The 26,099-nt window shown below is 44.4% G+C and overlaps 1 protein-coding gene across 4 annotated transcripts in view; it reads right to left on the minus strand.

Moving 5' to 3' along the window:
* TOX2 (TOX high mobility group box family member 2) overlaps positions 1–26,099 on the minus strand; it is a 1,178,640-nt gene that overhangs the window by 321,423 nt on the left and 831,118 nt on the right. The window lies entirely within an intron of this gene.

The raw sequence follows: 26,099 nt of genomic DNA on the forward strand, positions 1-26,099 counted from the left end.
TTTTATGCGTGATGAGCAATTATGTTGTTAATTGTTTTTATGGCAACGTTTTGTATTCCCAAAATAAACGTTCTACTACTATACAGGCTCTGGGAAATGCTGATAATGATCCCAAAGCGGTCCAAGAGTCGGTGTCTTTACGTAAACAATACATACGTCCACCTTTGAGCTAGCAGAAACATGAAAGGGAGTAAAACATTCTCACCGAGGTTTAAAAAAGGAAGCTATTTGTTAAGTGTTTTGACATTGGCTTTAAGAGGAATGACGCGTTCTCCCATGCGCTTGCGCGTTCTAAATGTCACTGGGCCTAGTAAGATCGCTGTTTTGTTCTCCCCTGTTCCCCTCCCTTGCCTTGTCGCGCTCTGAGACACTTGTGTACGAGCGCAATAGAAATACAATATCAATATCAATGGATGGCAACATGTGATGGCGGCACACTTCGCTCATGCCGCATGCTTCTCAAAACGTTCACCTTTTATAGGCTGAGCATTAGCTGCAGTCACGCAATTACTGCTGACATGATCAGCAGATGACCATGTGAAGGGATCAATTCAAAAAGCCTATTTAAAGGCTCGGACTGGCCTATAGAGCAATAGGCCCAGCGCCGAACCAAAAACACAAAATGCTGGTGTGGGCCAGTTTTCCTGGTCAAAGTGGCCCACTTTTTTGACCAATATGGGCCAGTTTGATGAGTGAATTCTCTCTGCGGCTAGTAGTTTTGAACAGTGTTGCTGAATAATTATTCTTTAAAATGCACAGTGTGCATCACACTTTATCATACAACTCCCCTTTGGTTACTATTCAAATGGTGTCACAAAAAGAATGAATTGCCATTTGCAAAGGTGGGACACTTTTTCAATGGTGCCCGAGACACTTTTATGGTCCAGTCCGACCCTGTTTATTAAAGGATAGTTCCTGGACTTTTTTTTTTATTGTCCCTACGGTTCGGCCATGTGTTTTTAAGCATAAATCGGTAGATCGTAGAAAACTTTCCTATGGACCTTACCCGACTTTTCGTCCATTAACGCACTCGAAATCAGCCGCCATTTTGTGATAATCCTATCATTTCCCCCCATCGACCTGGCTCACCTGCGTTTGCGGCACTAAATCAAATCCCCCGCCCCTGAGCCTGACATCAGCAGACGCGTTCCGCCCATTTCCCAACGCCAAAGCACGTTTCGTGTCAACAATCGCTGCGCCTCAGCTAATGAAGTGTCGCCATGGAAATGGCAGGACGCCTCTTTCCTCAATAAGTATAAACACACCGTTTCACAACACACAGCAGCAGATTTTCGATTCCATTACTCTCTCTGTGTTACTTTGAGTATTCTGTGACTCGTTTCTGTGCTCTGGTCAGCTACCTTCGCCGCTTCTAGGCCTTGTGAACACCTGTACCATCTCTGTAAATTATTTTACTTTCTTTACCACACAATGGCTACAATAATGCCGTATATGTACGAGCCCGAGTACACCGAGGAGGAACTACTGGAAAGGCAAGCACGCGAAAACGATGGGGATTCGGACGGCAGTTGGGAGGACCAGTCAACGGATGAAGAGCCTGGACCATGTCGCATGGACGGCGTCTCCACCTGGTGCACGTGCAATCGGTGCGAGCTAATGCCAACTGAGGAGGAGAACTGCTGCTGCCGTGAAAATTCCGGGTGCTTGGCCTACATTTCGGAAGGCGAGCCAAGTCCGCAATGCATCACCGAGCTGCCAGAGTTCAGGGAAGCCTGCCTCTCACGGACCGTGTTGAGGATGATGATGGTGCTTATGCACGAACTTCGCGGCACTGTTCGTCCGCGTAATCCGAGTAACGAGTAAGTATACTCTGGTTGTGATGTCAGTGATGCCACTACTATTTCATGGTCGTCTCCCACATATAAAATTACATCTACATATCATTCGAACACATGTAAATTGGTTCCATATTGTGCATTTTCTAGATAGAATTTTTTTCAAAGCAGAATGACATTTTTTACCTGAATCGACATTGATAAGAAAGTTTTGTCATTTTAATACAGTTTGCATCTTTCTTTTTCACAGGTGGTACAGGCTGGTGGCCTATCGTTGCTTCACTTGGTGGCTTCACGGGAGGCTCGGACACCGCGTTCGGAGAGTAATACCTGCCTGTGCGGTACTTGCCATTAGACAACATTTCCCCAGCGAAAGTGGACAATACCGCAGATTTTCCCTGGATGTGCTGCAACCGGAACTTTACAATGTGTAATGTTTATTATTTATGTTCAATTGAAATTAAGATCTAAAATAAAACCCAACATATATTTTAACAATGGTTGTTTTGATTTTTTAAATGAATCTAGTGTGTCTCCATTGAATAGTCTTCCTGTGCCTTGTCTTGTCACACCACATGTCTCCGGCCAGCATCCTCCCTCACGCTGGCCGCCCACCTTCAATCCACATAACCGTTGAACCCATATGCAGCAGACATACATATGTTATTTTGCGGGTTGGCATCAAGCCTCCCGGCCTTGCCTCCTCCCCCAAAAATACTTACCACACCACTTTGTTCAAGCGTTGGCAATAAAAGGCCGTTGGATTTTATTGATACAAAACATGGTTATAGGTAAATAATCAATATGGTTGATCATAATAAATCATCCTTTTGGGTACCGGGTACAGAGATGACCCCCTCTGGCCCGTGCCGCCTTGCCACCACAGGCCAGCCTGCTGCTGACTAACTGCCTAGGCATCCAGGGTCTCCAGGGTGAACTGCACCCATATATTCTCCTGGGAGGGTGAGGTATTTATAAACTCACCCCCCTGCCTTCCATGTACTAGATCCTGCAGCCTGCCTCTTACATGCAGTTAGATGGCCTCTCCTTGGTGAGGCCCTGCGGCAAACGAGTCTTGTCTGCACGACCACCGCCCCAATCCAACCCCCGCCCTATCAATGGCAGTTCGCACCGGGGTACTTGCGCTGGCAAGTGGAGCTGTCAGGGAGCGATAAAGGCCAAGAGGTGCCAAAGACCATGTACACTTCAAAGTGGTCTATAGAGCATGGGTTGTTGTTCCCATGTCTACCTCCAGACCCCGTGTCTCCTGCCAAGCATCCCCCCTCACGCTGGACGCCCCCCTGAAATCCACATAAGTGTGTCTCCATTCACGAGTCTTCCTGTGTCTTGTCTGCACGACCACCGCCCCAATCCACCCCCCGCCCTATCAAAGGCAGTTCGCACTGGGGTACTTGCGCTGGCAAGTGGAGCTTTCAGGGAGCGATAAAGGCCAAGAGGTGCCAAAGACCATGTACACTTCAAAGTGGTCTATAGAGCATGGGTTGTTGTTCCCATGTCTACCTCCAGACCCCGTGTCTCCTGCCAAGCATCCCCCCTCACGCTGGACGCCCCCCTGCAAACCGCATAATGCCACGACATATACACGTCATTCATTCACAAACACACCCCTGTTTCGAATTCTTTATAACCCACTTCATATTTCTAATGAGAACTTCTTTGCGCTTTGCTAGTCAACCCGTGAAGGTGCTGGTTATCTGCTCTTCGTCTCTGTGAACTTCCATGACCACTTCGAGCAAAATCGTCAGTTTGCAACCTGTGAACTGCTCCCTGTTCTACGACAAGAAACTACTCTGATCCCTGCATCTAACTGTTTGTTCGTCAAGGTAAGGCCATGTAACATAATCATTTTGCGTCCAATTTTTTAATTTATATCTATTTGCTAGAAGTCATCAAATTGCATCCATGTTTTCTTTTCGTTCAAGACAGTACATGCAAGGAACTAGTCACATGTTCTGAGTTTAGTCAAATTATTTTTCTATTTTTTTAAAGTTATTCAAATACTTATCCGCATGTGAATAACGTGTATAGTTCCAAGAACCAAAACGAACCTTGCATTGAACCTTTTATGTGTCATTTAATTTTTTAACACATTGGTATTCATAGAGAATTGTTGATCTTTACTTTTCAGAACTTTCCACAATGCCTGCCTGTTCCATTGGCGGTTGCCCTTCGAAGACCCATAATAAATCTGAAGGTACTATAATGCATGTTTTCCCTAAGACAATAGATCAGATAAGAGAATGGGTCCGATATTGCGGATATCCACCGTCTGAGCTTGAAAGTAGAGTCCTAGAAGTCTTTGCGGACAAGAGGGGTGATCGATACCGCATCTGCAGCAGGCACTTTAGCTCAGACATGTACTCCACATCATTGCTAATAAAGAAGAAAACACCGCGAGCAACGCGAAAATTGCTCTCAACCGCTATTCCCACTCTATTCGTCCACATCCCTCCACTGGTGAGTCAAGTTTACGGATTTAGCTCTCGGCCTTGCGGTAGTGTGTAGCATTAGCTAACAATAATTTCCCCATTTATGTATCCACTCAATATGAAGGCGGAAGATTCTCCATCCGTGTCGTTATTGCAGTCATCAGCCACTTCAAGCGCCTATCGGGTAATCTTACTTAGCTATTCTGCCACTGACTTGTTTTAGGCATGTAAATCAATAGTTTTAATTTATCGTGTAATTATTTTACCTAATGGTACACCCTAGTACTCGTCCTCTAGTCTTTGTTTTCAGTTATAATTATTGTTATCCAAAATAATGCAAGTACTGTCTTTCAGGGAGATGCTGAGGAGTCCAACGCATTGACAACAACCGTTGATGTCACTCAGATGCTCGAGGTACGTTTCCGGACAGTTCCATCGATGGAGATCATCAGATCTTGCATTCTTGTAGCGTGATTGTTACACACAATGTTTCTTTCGTTTTTAGCCATTGATATGTCCTTCTGTCGTCGCCCTCCTATGTGTCTTCTTTTTTCAATATTGTGTTCATTACTAATGAAAGTCCTATGTTTCAGGGAGTCGATGGAGCATTAGTCCAAGAAGAAGGGGGAGCATGCAGTTACGGGTCGGCGCAACAGCTTGCAGAAGTGTGCACCGCAGTTACAGCGTCCCTTGATGTTCTTATGCATTTCGAGGTATGGATACTGACAGTTCGATCAAGCGAGATCATATGACGTGATTACATCCGCTATACTTCCTTCTTTATTAACGCAAGTACTATGTTTCAGGGAGATGACGGAGCTTCTTCTACAAGAACATCACCCCTAGTAGTTGATGCAGATCTCTGGGTGGTGACACTTCCAACGATCGAGCAAATCGAATCATATTTAGATATCCATTATTTATTTTAGACAACTGATCATTTGTGCAGGTCTATTTAGATGAGCCGTTGACGCCTGCACAAAGTTTATGTTCTTTTTAACAAAATAGAAAACCATACTAATGCAATTACTGTGTTTCAGGGAGTTGCTGAAGCGTCATCTTCAATAATATCATCAATGGAAGTCTATGCGGAGCCCGAGGTATGGATCTTGACAGTTCCATCTAACTAGATCAACAATGCGTGAATAATTGTCGTTTGAATGTTCTACACAATGCGTTCATTCGTGTTTTGCTATTGAGATGTACGTGGGTATTGGTCCCCAAGTACATTTTGTGTTTTCAATATTATTATACATACTAATGAAAGTTCTATGTTTCAGGGAGTCGATGGAGCGTCAGTGCGTGATGGATGTGCTTATCATGGAAATATAGTCGTTGCAGCGCAAGAGGAAGTGGAGACATGCACACACGAGTCGGAGCAACAGCGTCCAGATGTTGAAGTTCGAGGCAAGAAAGTTTCAAAGAAAAGAAAGCAAAAGAAGGTTAGTGTCCTGGTCACTATATTATGTTGTTTTTCACTGTTAATAGTTCAATACTGTAAGTTGTGTTTAAACTGAACATCCCTTTTCCAATCTGTCATCTAGTTGCGAGTGGGTGTACGAACTAGATCTACACAGACAGTGAAGCGAACGAGAGATGTTGCTTGTCAAATCTTTTGGCAGGGACTTGAGACTGGAGATGCATCGTGCCAATGGTAAGAATATGAAGTGATTGACAACGGAGCTATACCACCACCAGCCATTGATAGTGAATGTCCTCCTGGTAGTTCGGATGCAGTCGGAGATCAATTCACAGAATCCACACCCGCAAAAACTAAGACCGCGAGAAAGTTGAAGAAATTGTTTTATTCTCCCATCGCCGGAGAAGGAACAGATGTTGCAATGGAAGAGAATGAAATGGACGACAATGAAACACCATCAATATCACTGAACATAGCGGAAGACGATATCAGAGATTGTACCTTTAATGTGAGTGACATGTCCTCAACGTTACAGGCCGAACCAGCTGGGATGCAGAGTGACAGTATAAGGAAAGAGGCCAAATTCATTGTATTCGATAGTTGTTTGATTGATATTATTATTATGATGAAATGTGGGCATTCGGTTGGTGGGGAAGTATGTGGGGAGCCATTGATTAATGTGACTCGTGCAATTCGAGGCACTAACCTTAAAATACATGCCACCTGTACACAATATCATCCGTTCTCATGGTCTGCACAACCCATGCTGGGGCAACTGCCAGCAGGCAATCTACTTTGTGCAGCGGCCGCACTTTTTAGTGGTTCAAGTTTTAAAAAGTTAGAGTATTTCTTTCAGTTTGTGGGAATCCATTTCATTGCGAAAACTCAGTTCTACAAATACCAAACCGATTATCTATTTCCAGCCATTAGCGAAGCTTGGAGAATGGAAAAAATGTCTATTGAAAGTACATTCGCGGGCAAACGGTTCAGGCTAGCCGGTGATGGACAGTGCGACAGCCCAGGATTTTCAGCCAAGTACTGCACCTACCACTTTCAGGACATGGAAAGTAAGAAAATTGTGAGTTCGGTGATCGTGCAGGTGTCACAAAGTACATCCTCAGTGGCCATGGAGAAAGTTGGCTTTGTAGCATCATTGCAAGAACTACAATCGCGGGGAATGGTGATCGACCTGATAGCCACGGACAGACACGTTTCAATTGCCAAGACAATGAGAGAAGAGTACAAAAATATAAATCACCAATTTGACGTATGGCATCTTGCAAAAACAATCAATAAAAAAATGTCGGCTGCAGGTAAAAAAAAAGATATGCAAGGTATTTCACAGTGGTCCAAGTCAATCAGCAACCATCTTTGGTGGAGCTCAAAAACATGTGAAGGGTCGTTGGAAATTCTACTGGAAAAATGGCGGTCAGTAATGCTACACTGTAGCAACGTTCACCGCTGGACCACAAACCAACATTTCCACAATTGTGAACATGGCCATTTGTCCACAGAGGAGGCACGGAAGAAGAAGTGGTTGATTCCTTCATCACCCACTCACAAAGCCATTGAAAAGATTGTATTTGATAAAACTATAACAAGAGATTTGAGGGGACTCACGGAATTCTGCCACACAGGAGATTTGGAGGTGTTCCACAATATGTGCCTAAAGTACAGGCCAAAACGATTGCATTTTGGCATGGAGGGCATGATAAATCGGACTCTTCTAGCGGTCTTGGCACATAACCATAATGTTGGCCGTCAACAAAGTAGGACGACCGGAACTTTAGGGACGCTTCGCTACAATAAGGCCTTCACTAAAAGAAGTAAACAATGGGTGATCAAACCAGTGTTTGAGGATATGCAATATGAGTTTATTGAGAGACTTATTGTTGATGTCCTAGATAGGCACATACATGGAGTTGTGAACGAACCTGTGCAGGGGACAACTGCATTGCCACCCAACATTGCCTCTGTTCCATGTCCACCTAAAGCAGAGCTCATTGAGAAATACACATCACGGTTTAAATGATTGTAATTTGATTGTCTGTTCTCTCGAGTCTCCTCATGTTGCAGGCCCATTGAATATGTGTATCTATGTAATGTGTAAATAAAAGTGATTGCTCAGTGTACATGCAATGTGTCTCTCCACCCTTGCCCCTCCCTTCACCGTGCAGTAGTGCGAACCACCCAGGTGTCACCTGTGACTTTGCTCTGGAGTCTCCTCATGTCGCAGGCCCATTGAATATGTGTAGCTATGTATTGTGTAAATAAAAGTGATTGCTCAGTGTACATGCAATGTGTCTATCCAACCTTGTTCATTTGCGCATTAAATTAAACCAAACAGTAAAATAAATCATTTTTAAAAAAATATAGAATGTCTCCGTATTTATGGTTCTCTGGGGCTGCAAAGCACGCAGACAAAATGCAAAGATGGAGTGTAAATTTCAAGTCCTGTGAGATGGCCTTACACTGAATGTAGCTAACTAGGAATGTGTGCTCGTTCAAAGTGAAGGTCAGCTGCTTTGATTTTTTGCTCGGGTGCCGGAATGGCCCACGACTCAGTATAAGGTTCTATTGTTATTTGACCTTGACAGGCCGGCACCATCCCGAAAGACTTCTTTTTGGGGGTGTGGTGCAATAACGTAAGAAACGATAATGAATAAAATTTCAGAAACGATAGCCATTTAATGTTCGTTCATTAGAAGAAATAACGTCGGCATAGAAGGAGTGGTATTTCGGGGCTGCCCTACGCACAGACACAATGGAAAATGCAAATATAATGTAAGTAACTCTTTAGATGAGTTTATACCGCAATTTAATTACTATACAGTAGCTTTAAAGACGGGTTAAGTTGTACTTGTTCGTTCTATGTGGCATATTGTTTTGTACCGCGCACTATCTTGAGGAGAACCATCTCCTTTTACGGAAGCACCTCAAAACCTTCCTCTTTGCTTCTGCTTTCTCTCTCCCTCTCCCCTGCTACAACTGGTCCACTGTCTGCGACCTCGGTCCTGGGCCCTTCCACTCTCCACCTGCACTGCCTCCCTGTCAACCCCTGCACTGGGGGACTGTCTCAGTATCCTACAGCCCCCCCTTCCCAGCACTTGTTCTGCACTTACCTTGCACTCGCCACCAGCTGGCCCTATGTATTTATTATTTGATGCTACTTACCTTGTACTCCACTTCCCCCCTCCCCTTCCCCTTGCACTTTTACCTTCCCCCTACCCCTGCACTTGTGCGATCTGAATGTCACCTGGCCTAGTAGGATCGTTGTCTGTCTTCTCCTTGTTCCCCCCCCTCCCTGCCTCGCCACGCCTTGAAACACTTGTGTATAGGCGCGTTGCAAATGCCATATTATATCATATCAGTGACGAAGTGGTCCACTGGCGCTCAGGCGGCTCTGAAAAAGGCGGAGGAGAGGGGGTGGGTTACTGGAAATGACGTATAATACCCAGTTGCACTGTCCTAGCTATGAAATAATTTCCCGACCTAATATATAAAATTAATAATTTTAATAAAGATCTGATGGTGAGACTAATTTCATTTTTTATGTTTTTAAAACAGGTACATCCTTCATTATTGTCTGTGTCACGAGTACCAGACACCGGCGGATGGCTTTTACAACCGCCAGTTGCTTCTCCGCGTGAACAACGTTACCACCCTGACCATTTTATGGGACAATCGCCAAGTACAAGTATGCCCTTACGCGGTACTAATGGCTAGATGCAACATACATACCGTTGTGGTGGCCTAGTGCCTCGTTGTTGGAACAGCCATGCGATTATCAGTGCGACCGAAGAGCTTATTTTATCGTAAACCAACACCCTGTGTACTGCACATGAACATCGCTTGCCTCAAGACGAACTATTTTGGATCGAGAGCAAAGAAAAATGCAAATCGCTGAATATGCTCTAAACATTTGATGTCCAATAAATGTACTTTACCAAATTTACAATCTTGCGGTTTGATTTAAAAGTACAGTTTCATATTCCGAATTGTGGCGCGCTGTGTTGTGAGCTGATCTGTGTTGGTTTCCGGGTTCTGTGTGGAGTCGCGTAGAAGACGCCTGGGCGCGTTTGCCTACGCAGCACAGTCACGTCACGGATAGAGGCGGGGAATATGAATGTTTTGATAAAGTCTTTTTCAGGGGCGGGGGATATGATTTAGTGCCGCAAACGCAGGTGAGCCAGGTCGATGGGGGGAAATGATAGGATTATCACAAAATGGCGGCTGATTTCGAGTGCGTTAATGGACGAAAAGTCGGGTAAGGTCCATAGGAAAGTTTTCTACGATCTACCAATTTATGCTTAAAAACACATGGCCGAACCGTAGGGACAATAAAAAAAAAAGTCTCGGAACTATCCTTTAAGTAAAATGACGGGGCATGCTTCAACAGTAAGAAAACGGTTCCAGAACTGTGAACACGGTTGTAAACTGTGACAGAACTATTAACTTTCAAAAGTAAAACTAGTGGAGTGCATTTCCATTAGTTTTCTCTCATGTCAAGCTCTGCAGGTAGGAGGGGGACCCAAAAAGCAATTTAATGCAGATGTTATGTTGATATGTTTTTATAGTGTGCCCAATCACCACCTCAATAGTTTCTGAGCTCCTGGGCTTGTCCATGAAGTGGCGTACCATGCCCCCAACAGGAGTATCCAGACCTTAGTATGCTGGAGGAAAAATAAAGCGAGGGCAAAATACGAGGAAGGGAAGGCGTGAAACACAGCGCTGCGGCACGCAGCAGGGGAGTATGTTTTGTGATAGTATGGCTGCACGTTCCTCCTGTTAGTTGGACCGTAGTTCTGTACAAAGGAGGAGACAGCTATGCTCCAAAGTGTTGTGATAATTGGCCCCTGTATCCTAGGCAGATACGCAACACCGAATTGCAAGTTAATCCACAACGTAATGTTGGGTGCATGAGGTGCTCGAGCGCCGCATCCGCAATCCTGTAAGTTTGGTGACATGTTTGCCTGGGCCGCTCCATAGCTTGTGCCCCAGAAACGGTTTCAAACAGTATTTGACTTGCTGGATAAGTGCCTAACAAGCAAACAATAAATAAATAAATAAACCCTCAGAGCCAAGAGCGACATAGCCGAAGATAGACTGTGTGTAAAGGATGATGTTGTCGGTAAGAGAATGCAGTGGTTAAAGCAGTCTGGTACAATTGAAAAAGCCGGTCACCTTGAAGTCAAAGTGGTTATGTTTAAGAGTCTGCTCAGTGTAATGGCATGCTAGACTTAATTTAGTTCACAGTGAGATAGAGTGGCGGTAAAAACACAAGTGCACAGCCTTCTATAGTGAGAAAATATAGCCTGAGCTCCCTGTGCAGGCTGTGTTCCTTAGACTGTGAAAGGCAGAGCTGGATACACAACAGAGTAGGGATGGAGAGAAAAGCCAGATGCCTGTCCTTCTATATGCACTGACAGTCTGGCACCCTTCTGTTTAATTTTGTTGCGAAGTGCGGACTGTTGCCATAAAGATATGATACATTGTGCTGCCTGTACAGCGCTTTATACCACAGTAAGGTCACCTCACAGGAAGGAGGAGCGTGGAGGACATCTTTCAGGGTGCAAAAGATCATCTCTGAGGGGCCCTCAGCCAGATACCCACCCAAAGTGGAGAGAATGTTTGTGAAAAGGTGAATGTGCTCCGAATTGGACTCGCAGGCAAGATACATTGGGACCTGGCCAACTTGTACCGCCGGAAACCCTTTTAATAACAACATTTGGGCAGGGATGATTGACAGAAATGTGAAGTTGGAATTGTGGAAACTCCCAGAAAAGTTATCAAAATGTTCATTGTTTCCCCCTTTATGTTACAAAGTTTTTATACTATGCCAAATCACTGCCACGGTAGTCTCCGAGTACCTATGCTTGTCCTTTTGCACAAAATGTTTAAGGACATGAGCACAGTCTTTGGCTCAGCTGTAATCAGGCTTGTCAGCCTTCCACAGTGCCAGAGTCCCATTGTGACAATGGAGAAATTAAACTATCCACAAGAAAGCATGAGGGCAAAGCACTCCCACTTACTCCCCTAGGCCATGAAAAGCAACAAATAGCAAGGTTTTATAGGCAGGAAAGCTGGATGGAGCAATGGGCACTTTTAAACCAGGGTGGGATTTAAAACATGGCACCTCTGAAAGAAAGGTCATGGCCCAGGCTTCCTGCAATGTCCTGAGATCTGCTAATAACCTTTGTGGGGATGTTATAGTGGTGGTGTGTGAAGCAGGGCCCCTCTTAGGCTGATACTCTTCTTTCCTCAGAGTTAATCTACATAATCCAGGCTTGTGTGCTTTATCTTATTGATTTTGGTGTTTTGTGAATGCTACCTGCTGCCTTATGGCCGATTCAAAATGCTTGAATGTTTCATCTTTAGAGATACAGTCTGAGGGCCGTACCATGGGTTATTGGCCCTGAAAAACAGAGTTAAAGGCCTGAGCACGCCAAGGGCGTTTAACAGATTTTATCGACCCAGAAATCTTAGTAAGGCACGAGGAGGGGGTGGCGGGGATCCTATAAAGCTGTTATGATCAGTGTGGGGAATGTGATGGAGGGGTTAAAAAAGGCAGGCAAGTTGCCTGGGATGTTTGTTGGGAACTGGCTTCCTGCCATCAAACTAAGCATGTAGTAATGTGCTGAGGGAGAGGCTAAGCTTGCTAAACTGGGCTGGCCACATCTGCTGCGTGAGCCACTCCAACCGGGTTATAATAAAAATGAATATGAAACACAACAAAAAATATCACATAAAATAACCTGACATGACAACCATCTACTAATACGGAAACCAGCTTCATGTCCCACCCCACCCCCAAAAATATAACGGCTGAATAAATACATAAAGACTGAAAAGGAAAAAAGAAAATGAGAACAATTTAGATACAGTATGGGCGTGTGTGTGGTGTGTCACCGACCTAAAAGCAGAGGGAAGATGTCAATCTAAAGCATAGATTCAACTTAACATGCATTAAGATTTATATATCCTAATAGACAAACACTGCACATCATAGCCCTGCAGCTTAAAACATGACATATCATAGCATAACACAAGCCAAAGAGCATACCATTTCAAGGCAAGGCAAAGGACCGCGTAGCCACATAGCAAAAACATGGCCAACACCAATAGAGATACATGTCTGCTTTTTCGCAAGGAACAACAAATCATCTTTCTAACCAAGAGTGCAATTTCAGGGCTTAATGACAAAATTGATTGGCTGAATAGCTGAGTAAGATAACCACTTCAACTTGATCTGGACATACTGCCCAACTACATATGGATGAATCCCCACACATCTATTAGTCCACATAGAGATGCGGAGAGCGTTCCTTAATTTTCTCACAACAATGTACACTCCTACTTTACTTGACATAGGGATACACATATTTTACACATGTGATGTTTGTCCTTATGGAGGCGTATTTTATATAAAGTACGTATATGAGAACATTCGTCAACCGTTGCACTTTTTCCTGACTCATTTCTGGGCGGTTTTTTCACCTCTCACCTGTGCCAGCAGGGCATTTAGGACTTAGCTATTCTGTCCTTTAGGGTTGATTTCGCCTTTTTTTCCTCTCCGCAATTTGTCCTCGTACTGAGGCATTCTGCATACAGGGGCCTTCCCATGAACACCGCACGAGAAATCAATTAGGGCTACAAATGACTTTAGATTACAAGTATTGGGTGCATTACGTCCGACACCCAATTTAGAATCACGTGTCAGTAGGGGCTCCAATAGGAACCCACAAGTTCCACAAGTGCAAGAGCCGATCGCTTTACATCCACTGATATAAACACAATATCATGTGATTCTATGGGCTCCAATTGAAACGGAATCGTGCAGACGCCTTTTCGTATTTAAAAAAACGTCTGGCATCACATTACGTATGCATCCTGGGCCACACCCACGTTGAAAACCGGAAGACGGCGCTGCACGGAATGAGGATAGAACTCCCTGAGGTAGGAAACAGACGCTAACAACTAGGCGAGCGCTCAAAGGGCTTTAGTCAGCCTTCCTCTAACTTCCTTTCCCCCCCTCTCTCTCCCTCTCCTTGCTGCCAGCTTTTTGCATGCGACAGACCGAGCTTTCGTAGTTGCTTCCCGAGGAGCAGCTTTATAAGATAAGGCTCCCCGCCACCGAACAGATTTCTTTCACCATGTACACTTACACCCTAAATAGGACCACGGGATGTTTACCCTGAAGGTAAATGTTGTCTAGCTCAATTAATATATGGGCAGCTTCTCCTTCCCCCTGACTGTGTTTGATGTGGGTACTTGGTTGCCCTTCTCTGTTTCCAACCTTATACAGACAACACAGCAACCAGTGGGACATATGATCTGGCTCCACCCTCCAGCACCCAGTAGTGATGACTTCACCTCTCTGCGCATTCATCGCCTTTAGAGTACTCCTTGGTGGAATGTATGATGGGTCATTCTAGACCATCTTACTGATGGTAAGCCATTTTCACAAAACACACTAGTAGCAGTGCTAGCAACAACTGTAAAATCGTGAAATTTCATCTCCTGGTTGTACCCAAGGCTTGATTTGAGGAGTCTCCTGTGATGTGTTTTTTTTTAAATAACTCTGTAGTTTTCAGATCCCTGTTTGGCCCCTATGTTGGCTTTTAGTGTTTATTGAATTGACACCAATTGAGAAGCCAAATCGAGTTAGTTAGAAACTCGCAACTGGTAATTGAATACTAGTGTTTTTTGGCAGGACATTTAGATATAAGTTCTGATTGTCTCTTCTTGTTTTCTTCTTTTCCTTAGGTAACACGTGGATTAACAAAGTTCTTTTTTTTGTGGATGTATATACAACAGAAATTAATAGTGGCAAACTTAATTCACGCTATTATCTGTATTCCTTTGTGGATAGAATTGAATTCCTAAACACCCAATTGTTGGGTTGGTTTCTTTTTTTATCTATTTTAGCTTACAGCGCCTCGGGTGCAACACAGTGTGTTAATTGTTGACATAGACCTGACAGCTCCCTGACGAATTTCCCTTCACTTGGTTTATACCCTTTTTGTTTGGTTGTTGGAAAGAAACATGTTGGATGATTGTGTGTTCAGAAGGGTGTGTATGGAATATTTTGAATGAGAGAATGCTATGTTTGAAAAAAACGTTGTTTATTTTGTTAAAATAACTGCGTATTTGCACTAGCACAAGACACTTTATTTACAAATACCTCAAACCTTGGAGGGCAGTTACTTTGACCAGCCCCCCACACCCATTAGACCGACTGTCTATTCTATGCTTTTGCACTTATGTCTTTCTCATTGTTGAAGCCTAAGAACAAGACAGGCAAAGTTGAGTGGAAGTAAACCACATTGTTCCTCTCCCCAGAATTATCCTATGTCAGTACAATATTTATAGTGTACTGTTTTGTTCTTCATTTTGTGTTTTTTGTGTGTTTTTATGATCGACTTTTGTATATCAATAAAATTCATATATTTTTCTAGATTGTTGACACTGTCTGCTATTGGCAGACTATCATTCAATTACATTGTTGGTCCAGAGGTTACCTGTGTGAAATAGAATCAAGATGCCCGTTTGACCTTAATTAATTACTAAAGGTTGTTGACCTTTTTGAGGGTGGTTTAATACGGGCCTTTTCTTCCCTTTCTACCTCCTTTTTGTGTTATTGGTGGCTTAGCATAGAAAACATATAATAGTGGAACCCAGCAAAATAGACACAAATGTAGCATGTCACACACAAACGTCAAAAGAAAGCCTGCTCTTTGATGTGTTATAGATCATTATCACAATAAGAAGAATCTTTGTTATCCCCATTAATCCCATGTTGCAATCAAAAATCTTTTATCGGAATGTACCTTTTAAATGTATAGCATAATGCAGATTTGAGCCGACTGGCTGGATGAATGCAAGTTATTATGGGCAAGTATGCATATTTGGCTTCAATATAATTCTGGAGCCCAGTGTTCTGCAAAACTGGATGCCGACTCTTCTCGAGTCTTCTGCATGTACAGGCAATGGTGGGTCCCGTTCCGGGTACGTTGGCTTCTCCCAGGAGCCATTGAATGTGTAGAACTGATTGGCTCATATGCCTTGGCTATCTGATGGGCCTTGGTTCATAATCAACATAGTCTCAAAACCATATCTAAGTGCTTATTGCATGAGAGTCCTTCTCGGAATGCTTTATCAAAAGCTTGTTGAAGTTCCTGTCGCAGAATTTGATTCCAGAGTTTTTCTCAACCAGCACCTGTGCTGATGCTCATCTCCCACAAATGATCTCTCTAAATATAAAAGGGAAATGTGTAGATATGTGTGTGTGTGTGTGTGTGTGTGTCTGTTCGAAAATGTTCAGCATAGCATCCTCCCAACAGGATATAACCTGAATCTATTACTTTTAAAAAAGCCCTCATTAAAAAAGTAGAAGAACTCGAACAGAATCAAACACAGGGCTACAATAATTTCTCTATAAAAGACAAAGCTGCCCTAAAGACACTGATCGAGAATGACCAAATAATGATCAAACCCGCAGACAAAGGGGGAGACATTGTCATCATGGATGCCGAAGACTACAAAAAAATGGTTCTAGCCCTCCTGGAAGACCCCACAAGTTACAGACAGCTGGGCAGAGACCCGACAGAAGATATTCGGCAACTAGTAGCACCCATTTTGGAGGAAGCAATAGCCGAGGGACACATCAGCACAAAATAATTTGACTTTCTGAACCCCAAGACACCAAGAAGACCGGTGTTCTATATCCTCCCAAAGGTTCACAAAGGAAAAACACCACCCCAAGGCCGACCCATCGTATCAGGGATAGGCTCCATCTTAAAGCCATTATCTGAATTTGCTGACTTCTTCCTAAAACCCATGGTATGTAAAATGAGATCTTATCTCAAAGACACCACCGCTTTATTGCACCTACTGAAGAACCGACCACTTGATCCAGGAACACAACTGCTGATGACTGTGGACATAGAGTCGTTATATACAAAAATACCGCAAATAGCCGCACTACAAGTGGTGGAGAAGGTGCTTAGGAACGCAGACCTGCCCATTCAAACACCTATCACTTTAATAATGCAATTAGCAGAAATTGCCCTAACCAAAAACCATTTTTTGTACGAAAGCAAATGGGTGCTATGTTCGCGCAAGGTCAGGTAAACCTCTATGTGGCTGAATTTGAGGAGAAGACGATCTACAACAACACCAAGCCCTGGTTCAACAACATTGATTTATGGTCAAGATACATTGACGACGTCATCATGATTTTCAAGGCCAATGAAGAAGACATGACATCTTTTATGACCTGGCTGAATGAACAAAATAACTTCCTGAATGTCTCTGAGACACACAGCAGAACCTCCATCCACTTTTTGGATCTGAAGCTGGAAATAAGAAATAGCGAGGTAGCAACTATGGTGTACACCAAGCCGACTGCCCGAAACGCACTGTTAACGCGTTAACCGTTCGGACAGTCCCTCAGATACCGGAGGAACTGTTCGAGCATGGTAGATTATGAGATGCAAGCTGGCCATTTGGCGAAAAAATTGCTGTGCTGCGGATATCCAAGGCGGATGATTAAGCAGGCTGGAAAAAGAGCATGAAACATTCCAAGAGACACGACTTTGGAACAGCATGGGAAACAGACAGAAAATAACAAACAAACTACTGCAGTACTGAGCTACTCACCCATGGCAAACAAAATCAAAAAGGAAATACTAAGACTCTGGCCAATCCTCCATGTAGGAGAGACACATCTGGAAAAACCGAGATCCGCCCTAAAAAGAAGGAAAAATTTGCGAGACCCACTGATCCATTCATACAAAGAACTGCAAGTGCTCAATCCTAGCACACTTTGGGACCAGGCGGCCTGACTGGTCAAGACCCATGAGGCAGGTGCAATGCTTGTGCAAATACAGCAAGAACACTAAAGATCGACATCGGATGGCACTACCCATGGACACAAACAACCTTTACAAGTTGCAACAGCAATAATGTAATTTACTTGATCACCTGTCCATGTCAAATAAGATATGTGGGGATGACAACACGCCCAATAAAAATAAGAGTAGCGGAACACCACTCATGCATTCGCACTAAAAAACTAACAGCACCCATGGTAGAGCACTTTATAGAAGAAAAACACGGTCCAAATGACTGGACAATCATTGAAAAAGTGGCCATTCCCAGAAGGGGCAGGAATCTCCATAGTCTACTCTTCCGCAGGGAGCAACTATGGATTTTCCGTTAAAAATCAGACATTCTAGGCCTGAATGAATCAACCAGTTGGCAAACACTTGCCACCTTATGAATAGGATAGGGGCTCGGTATTCAGAAGACATCCACCAGCACAGGAAAAATCCGGCTCTGGCACAACAGCGCACATCTTGTAGAATTACTACACAATGTTTAGAAACCACTGACGTGTTAATATAGAGTAGAGGAAACAAGTACATATTGACCCTCATAATGTGGCCACAGGAATGCATAGCCATTTTCAACCTTTCAACCTTACAACGACTGCATGCCAGAACTACAGCATTCCGGAACTGTTGTATCTAGCAACCCACTTAGATAGTAGACTAAATAATACGGCCACAACTGTTGACGCTGTACCAACGGATCCGCAATTACTCTGCTCACTAGGATCCCAACAATTTAAGATCTATTTCGAATTTCATCACTCAAAGGAAACAGCATTTCCACCTAGCTGAAACGAAGGAGCACGCTTTTGCTCGCTATGATCCCAAAATGTTAAAACCAAGTGAGAAATCCAATACATTCATATGAAACAGTAAATTCCACTTAGCAGTAATGAAGTAGCACATGTTGTCGAATGCGCTCATATCACAGCGCATTCTACTGTACCAACCATAATCATGAAAGAACACATTCCAAGATGGTGCTCAAAACAACTCGAGATCGCCCGACACACTTTTTAATATACGTAGACGCGCCTGCGTCACATAGCAACAAATACCAGACGCTGGTCCGCGGCTCGCGCGGCAGACGCGAAAGAAATAAACCTTGCACACCTTGATTACCACAAGGTAAGGACTTAAAATCTAACTATGGACCGTTCCTCTGCACAGACAACTCTCTCTTAAACTGTACCTGTGATATATAGATGCGCCCCAACAACTAAAAGAAAGCACTGAACTTCAAAATCTGTAGCATCAACAATGAACGACATGATAGCCCACTGTTGATATGCCTAGAGGCTTATCATAGTTTTTCAACTCTCTAGGCGCATTCGGAACGTTAAAAAAAAAACGTCTGAACAGAAGCACACCAGAGATGCCCTGTCCCAATGGACTGACAAATGCAGGAGTAAATAAGGGCAAGAACTGTGATGCTCTATTAAAACAACTCGGATATGTCACGAAGAGACATAGAGACACAGACACCTATACTAAACAAACATTATGTGTCTCTTTCCTGCTTACCCTATACCCTGTTTTTTCCACTCACAGGTGGGGTAGTTCAACAAGTATAAGATATATGCTGCAAGTAGATACGAAACAGCTTTACATATTTTGCTGTTTAATTGTCTGACCCTGAAGAAAGTGGTGAAACCAACACAAACCACTGAAACCGGTAGGCCTAACCCGACCTGTGTGGAGTGGAGAAGAACCACCCAGATGGCACACGGTCGCATGATGTCCTTCTCATGAACAACGGAAAAGGATGGAAACATACTCCATAAATACTACAAAGAGAGTCAAAATAGTTGAGACTCGCTCAAAGGGGTAAAAGACCGAGACAACACAGTCCCATGTTTTGTGATTCCGCAGGGAACACAGAAAGATTGGTAACAACTTTTTAGTAGATTTCTTAATTATCTGCTCTGTAGAGAAAATAAATAAAATTTGGAGATATTTCATCTACAGAGCAGATGACACTTGACTCAGTTTGTATGACAAGTGCCTTTTAAACCATTTTTGAGCAACTGTTGAGATAGGTGATAGGACAAGCTTCCTTTTCCTATCCCTCACCCTAGATAAGCGGACAGCCACGCGAATCCTAGGGGTAGTAAATACATGAGGGTTTAGTTTAGATGGTAGGAGGGTAAGTTAGTCAGGATTGACACTTTTTTTTAAATATAAATGTAAATAATGAATACCTGAGACTGATATGTGTGAAACATCATATGTCCCAACATGCTACAAACCTGAAATTTGGCATGTCGGTAGGGTGCATGGTGTAGACAATGTAAACGTATAAAATATACATTTTGCTAATTTTTGCGGTCTGCAATGCTTGGCTATGTGTGTGTGTGTGTCTGTCTGTTCAAAATGTTCAGCATGTGTTCCAACATTCGGCAAACCCGAAATTTGGCGTGTGGGTAGGTTCTATGGTGCAGACAATATAACAAGTATAAAATATACCTTTTTTGGAGTTTCTTTTTTAAAGCGGCCTGTGATGCTTAGCCCTGCCATATGGCTCTCTGTGCCGTGGTTCTGTCGTAGTTCTACATTCATTGTTCCTAAAGTTTAGCAGTTCATGAAAACTTCAGCAGTTCATTGTTCCTACACATTCCACACTATCAGCATTCTAGCCGGCATTAACAGCACTCACTTTTAAAGTCACGCGGATGACACAATACAGTACTTTTGTTTTGTAGTGATGCGGGTGACAGGAAACTGTGCATGTCTCTTCAATAGCCCTATACAATCTCCACTGGCTCCCGGTTGCTGCAAGGATCAAATTCAAATCCCTCTGCATCATCCATAAGGCTTTCTGGGGTAGGGGACCAAGCTATCTGCAACTTGCTCTTACTAACTACTCTCCCTCCAGATCTTTATGTTGCTCCGGCACCAACTCCCTGTGTGTCAAGCGCTTCGCTAAACAGCCAGCTGGTGGGCGATCTCTTTCCTCAGCAGGCTCCCTCCTATGGAACAGCCTCCGCCTTCCTCTTCGTCTTGAGCCGGATCTCCTTAAATTCGAGTAGCTCCTCAAGACTTTCCTTTTCTCCTCCTCCTTCCCTTCCTCCCTCCTCTACTTAAAACCCTAGAGTTGCTGGGAATGGTGACCAGGGCCCTAATGTGTGCTCATGGGCCCTGGCCTCCCCCACCTAATCGCCTTCAGACTCTGTCCGCTCCCAGCAGTTGCCTTGACCCCAGTGGCCAATGCCACCATAAACCTGCACTTATTTATTGGCAGCTGACCACCCACCTCGGCACTTACAGCTGCTCATTCCCTAGTACTTCCCTATAGGTACAGCTAGCACTTACCCCCCACTCCCTCATCCCTTCTCTCTCTCTCTCTCTGCACTTGCATGTTCTGAATGCTCACAAGGCCTAGTAGGTCCGCCTCTACCTTTCATCGTTAGATTGTTTTTTTACTTCCACGTTCCCTCCCTGTTGCTCTGTGGACGCTTTGAAACACAATTTACTTGATGTATAATCGACCTTACAAATGCACAATAAATAAATACATAGTGTCTGCAAAGAGGTTGTTCATCACATCATGGCAAATCTCTCATGATAATTACAGAAACTTAATTTCCCACAGAAGTTGATGAATGAATGCTTTCTCAACAGTGCAAAGCTTAAACGCTTCGGCCATACACGAACAGCATTTATGTTGAGGTATCTGCTGCCTCGGCTGTAGATCGGGACACCAATAATGTTGCTGCACAATCTCAACGCTGCAACTCTAAGTAGCTGGCATCGATTAACGCTTTTCTCAAGGCCAGCTTTATGTGGCTTGCTCCAGAGTTGGAAACAAAGACAATTTGTTCACACTACCACCGACAGGAAAGACTAGATATATTGTCTACAAAGAAGCATTGGTTCATTAAATAAACTCCAAACTAGGACTGAGGTAGGAATTACTGTACAAAGCACAGGTACACCTGCTAGTTGCATATAAAAGATCTACTCACCAGAGGCATCCTCTGAAATTCACAAGTTACAGCCCTGCAAAACAGAGGAGTTGCTGGGAGGGCTAAAGGGGCTATAGCCCCGGGTCTTTTGGTTGTAGGCCCAGAGTGAAACAATGCTACAACCAGAAGGCTAGCTAGCCCTGTGTCCCAACAGTCCTGACATTAGCGTAGCCCCAGATGTATTCCAGACCTAGCAACAACCCTGCTGCAAAAGTCGCCTCTTGGAGTGGGGGGCGCGGTATGTGCAAAGCCCGAGTAAGACTAGGAATATTGGTTCATCCCCCTCACTAATGTGAGAGAGGGTTTAGGTTCTATTAAAGACAAAGAGTGAGTATTATGCACTAATTTTTTACTTCTGACAACCACAGCAGCAAAGAAAAAAACTTTACATACAAAATGTTTGTTCAACGTAAAACTGAAAAACAGAACTTCAGATTCAATGCATGGGAAAACCCCAATCCAACATGGAGGCCAGGTCATGCTTTGCAGGTAGCCAATGAGTAGGGAACCGCCCCCAAATAATAAGTCCTTTACTCCCATCCCAACTCCTCTTTTCCAGCCGCCTTGCATCAGACGCTCACTGTGAAGGTAAGACGTTGTAGCGCAGACACAGGATCCATGTGTAGCTGAGAGGATCTCAATTCTGCCACATCTTGAAACTGTGAAGGACTGTTTCTGAACGGACCACCTCACCCCAAAGCTGTATGAACAATAAAAACAAAGGATGGGTAGGTGGGATAATACTCGCCTCCTTGTCTTTAATAGACTCTAAACCCCCTCTCACGTTAGTGAGGGGGATTAACCATTCTATCTCAATACAGGAGGCTTCTTTTTATGCGAGATTAAAGCCCTTGCATCACACTAATTGCAACATGATCAATACGCTTGTGATAAAATATTTTGAATGTTGATTCCTTTGACCAATCAGGTGCTTTAAACATGTGTTCAAGACTACCCCCCAAGAAAGCAGCCTTAGAAGCCATAGCACCTCTAACTGAATGAGAACCAAAAGAAGAAGTGTCAACCCCGCTTCCTTCATAACCCACTTAATCCATCTGGATAAAGTGGCAGGAGACACCGATTTATGGGGTTTCCTATAGGAAATGAGAAGCTGAGAGGTAGTAAGAGGCCGAAGAGCCTCTGTCTTCAACTCAAAACATTTTAAGCATTGTATCACACACAATTTAGAATTTTCAGGAAAAGCTGGATAGGAAATGGAGGGAATTAAACACTTAGTTATCCAAGAAACAAAGAATGTAAACCTTTAGGGGTAAACACCTTGTTATCCACATTGAATGCCCTAATATCAGAAACCCTCTTAATAGAAACAAGGCATAATAACATGGCTAATTTGGAAAAAAGTTGTTGCAAAGACAAATCTTCATTAGCAGGCCAAGAGCGAAACAGATCCAGTACCATATTAACGTCCCATTGAACGGAATACCTAGCTTTGGGTGGAACCTTAATGCACATAGATTTGAGGGCATTGCGCACCAAGAAGTACCTACCCACTGGTTCACCTTTAACCAATACATGTCCTGCTGAAATTGCAGATCTAAAACCATTTATAAAAACCATTATAAACCATGTATAGTTCTGTAAGCCTTGCCCTCCTTAAATAACTCCACTAACTAACCACTTCTACTGTAGGGGCAGAAACGGGATCGAAGTGTTAAGCCACACACCAGCTAACCCAGCGTTTCCATGCTGACTAGGTAGAGGCCGCCCAGGAGTCCTTGATGACGCAGATAGAGTCTTGCATAAGTCCCTGGAAGCAGCAGGAAGAGCTGAAATCTTCCACACCACAAGGGATAGATGCCCCTGAAGGACCAGCTCGTGAGGGAGACCCACCGGGTCCGTCAGGAGCCGTGGGTGGAGAGGGAGAAGACGAGGAATATGCATAGCCAACTCCAAGAGGGCTGGAAACCACACCTGGGAAGGCCAACACCAGCGTTGCCGCTTGCCTGAGCACTTCAACTAGGACTCTGGCTATCATGGCAAAGGGAGGGAAGGCATAGGAAAGGGGACCTGACCAATCCTGGAGGAAAGCGTTGGGTGCTAACGCACTGGCATCCGGTCTCCAACTGTAGAACCGGGGAACTTGGTAGTTGAGTCTCGAGGCAAAGGGATCCACCTGAATTGGACCCCAGAGAGACACGATCTTGGCAAAAAGAGCCCTGTCTAACATCCAGTCGCTCCTATCCAGGAGATGTTTGGAATTCCAGTGTGCAACAGTGTTGCTGACCCCCGGAAGATACTGCGCTTTCAACAGAATGTCCCGATCAAGACAGAAATGCCAGAGTTCCCTCGCTAGATCTGCTAGGGCTTTGGACCGGGTTCCCCCAAGAAGGTTGATGTATCAAACCACTGAAATAGTGTTCATCCGGAGAAGGACACAGCAATTCCCCTGATCTTTGAGAAGACTCTTGACTGCAAAGGAGCCTGCTTACAACTCCAGACAATTGATATGTAGTTGCTTCTCTAAAGTGGACCACTTTCCGCCCGTGGACACCTGTCCTGTCCTGGCCCCCCAGCCCAATCTGCTGGAATCCGACTCCAGCATGACCTCCGGAGAGGTAGCACAAATCACTCTGCCATTCCAGGCATCCATTTGCCTGAGCCACCAGAAGAGCTCCAACCTTGCTTCGGGAGACAGACCCACTAACTGCGAGTAAGACAGACTTCTGCGAAGGTGCTTGGCCTTGAGGCGTTGTAACGCTCTGTAATGTAGTGGGGCCAGAAACATGGCCTGGATGGAGGCGGACAACATGCCCACAAGCTGCCTGAGGGAGACCCTCCCCTTCCTGAGGAGGAGACGGATCTCCTTCCGTATTTTGGAGAGCGTGCAGTCCGGAAGCAGAAAACAGCACAGCTTGGAATTTATATTGAAGCCCAGAAATTGGATACATTGCGTAGGCTGGAATTTGAATTTCTAGAGACACTGTTAATCCCAGATGAGTCTGAAGAATCTGAGAACTCTTAGCTAGCAGAAGCATGTTGTCTAGGTAAATTATTATTCAAATCCCTTTGGATCTGAGGTGAGCCATCACCGGCTTCATTAACTCAGTGAAGCACCAGGGGGCTGGCAAGAGGCCAAACAGAAGGGAGGCAAACTGCCAAGTGCGGGACCCCCACTGGAACTGTAGAAACTCCTGGTGGGGAGGAAAGACTGGGAATACTAGGTACACATGCTTGAGGTCTATCTTGACCATCCAATCCGCCGGAAGAAGGGGGTCTCTGAGAAGGTAAATCCCCTCCATCTTGAAGTGATGATACACTAACAAACAAGTTGAGGGCTCACAAGTTTATTACTGGGAGAAAATGCTCCTCAGGCTTTGGGATCAGAAATATTGTGCTCAGAAACTGGGAGGCTGTGAAGGACGTCGGAACAAGTTCCCCCTTGAAAATGAGGTCTCTGACCTCTGTATCTATACATTTTTGCTTGTCCTTGTCGAACACGAGGGGAAAGGGAAAGGAAAGCTGACAAGGGGGAGAATAAAACTCTTTGAACTCCTCTCACCGTCTGCAACACCCAGGGATCTTAGGTGAGAGCTTCCCACTGAGGAAAAAACTTGGCCAGCCTGCCCCCCAAACCTTTGTGGAAAGAAACATTTAAAACATGTGGCATTACCTGCAGATGCTTGCACTCTACCAGCACCCGGCCGGTACCTCCTCTCTACTGGAAACCCCTCTTGGGGGTAAAACTCAGCTTGTGCTCCCCGAGCAGAGAAGGAATTGTATGCACCTCTTGATGCATATTGCTGGGGGAAGGTAGAGCTCTGGGAGAAACGGCCAGAAGAGCGGGCTCTACCTCTTCCGGCCCTATCAAAAACCTTAGGGGTAAAAACCTTCTTTATATTGATCTGAGCTTTATCTAATGCTGTAAAAGTGTGTAGATAGGCAGATAGGTTTTTGATAAATCTATCACCAAACAGGCTTCTTTGGGCCTTAGGACTCGCCTCCCCATATGCCATGCCCGCCAACTTGGCCAAAGTACAATTGAGATCTTGAAGAGCAGTTTCTAATGATGTTTGTATCACTTGAGCCCTGGATGGCTGCTTAGGAAGGGAAGGCTCCCCTAAAGGTCTAATAACTGCATCTTCCCCCAACCTATCACTTTTTTGGAAGGCCTAACCCGAGTGCTGGCATCAGCGGAAGAGGGCCCCTCAGACACTCTAGTAGTCATGACAGCACAAGCACACAATATGAGAAAGGGAAAAATAAAAGAAAAATATATATATTGTGTGTTAGGGTTAATGTAACTTTTTTAACACAGCCTACATGTTGCTGTAGCAGAAAAAACGCTGAGCAGGAGCAGGCGTACTTCAAAGCTGCTCACCCTTGCTTGCAAGGTGTGGCACCCAGCAGCACGCAAGGGAAATGCCTTGCAATAGTTATCAGGCAAAGCCTGAAGTCGAGCAGTCCGTGGCACGCCTTCAGCGTGGCCAGGTTGCCGATGCTGGGAATTCCCAGCGGGATGGCGCACACAGTAAACAAAGGCCAACGTGCGCCAGGCCTGAAGCGTAAGCTTCTGTGACAGGCTCACGCGCGTCGGGCTTGAAATGCAAGAAACT

The sequence above is a fragment of the Ambystoma mexicanum genome, chromosome 3p, assembly GCF_040938575.1.
Source record: "Ambystoma mexicanum isolate Mex_15411 chromosome 3p, UKY_AmexF1_1, whole genome shotgun sequence".
Classification (NCBI taxonomy): Eukaryota; Metazoa; Chordata; class Amphibia; order Caudata; family Ambystomatidae; genus Ambystoma; species Ambystoma mexicanum.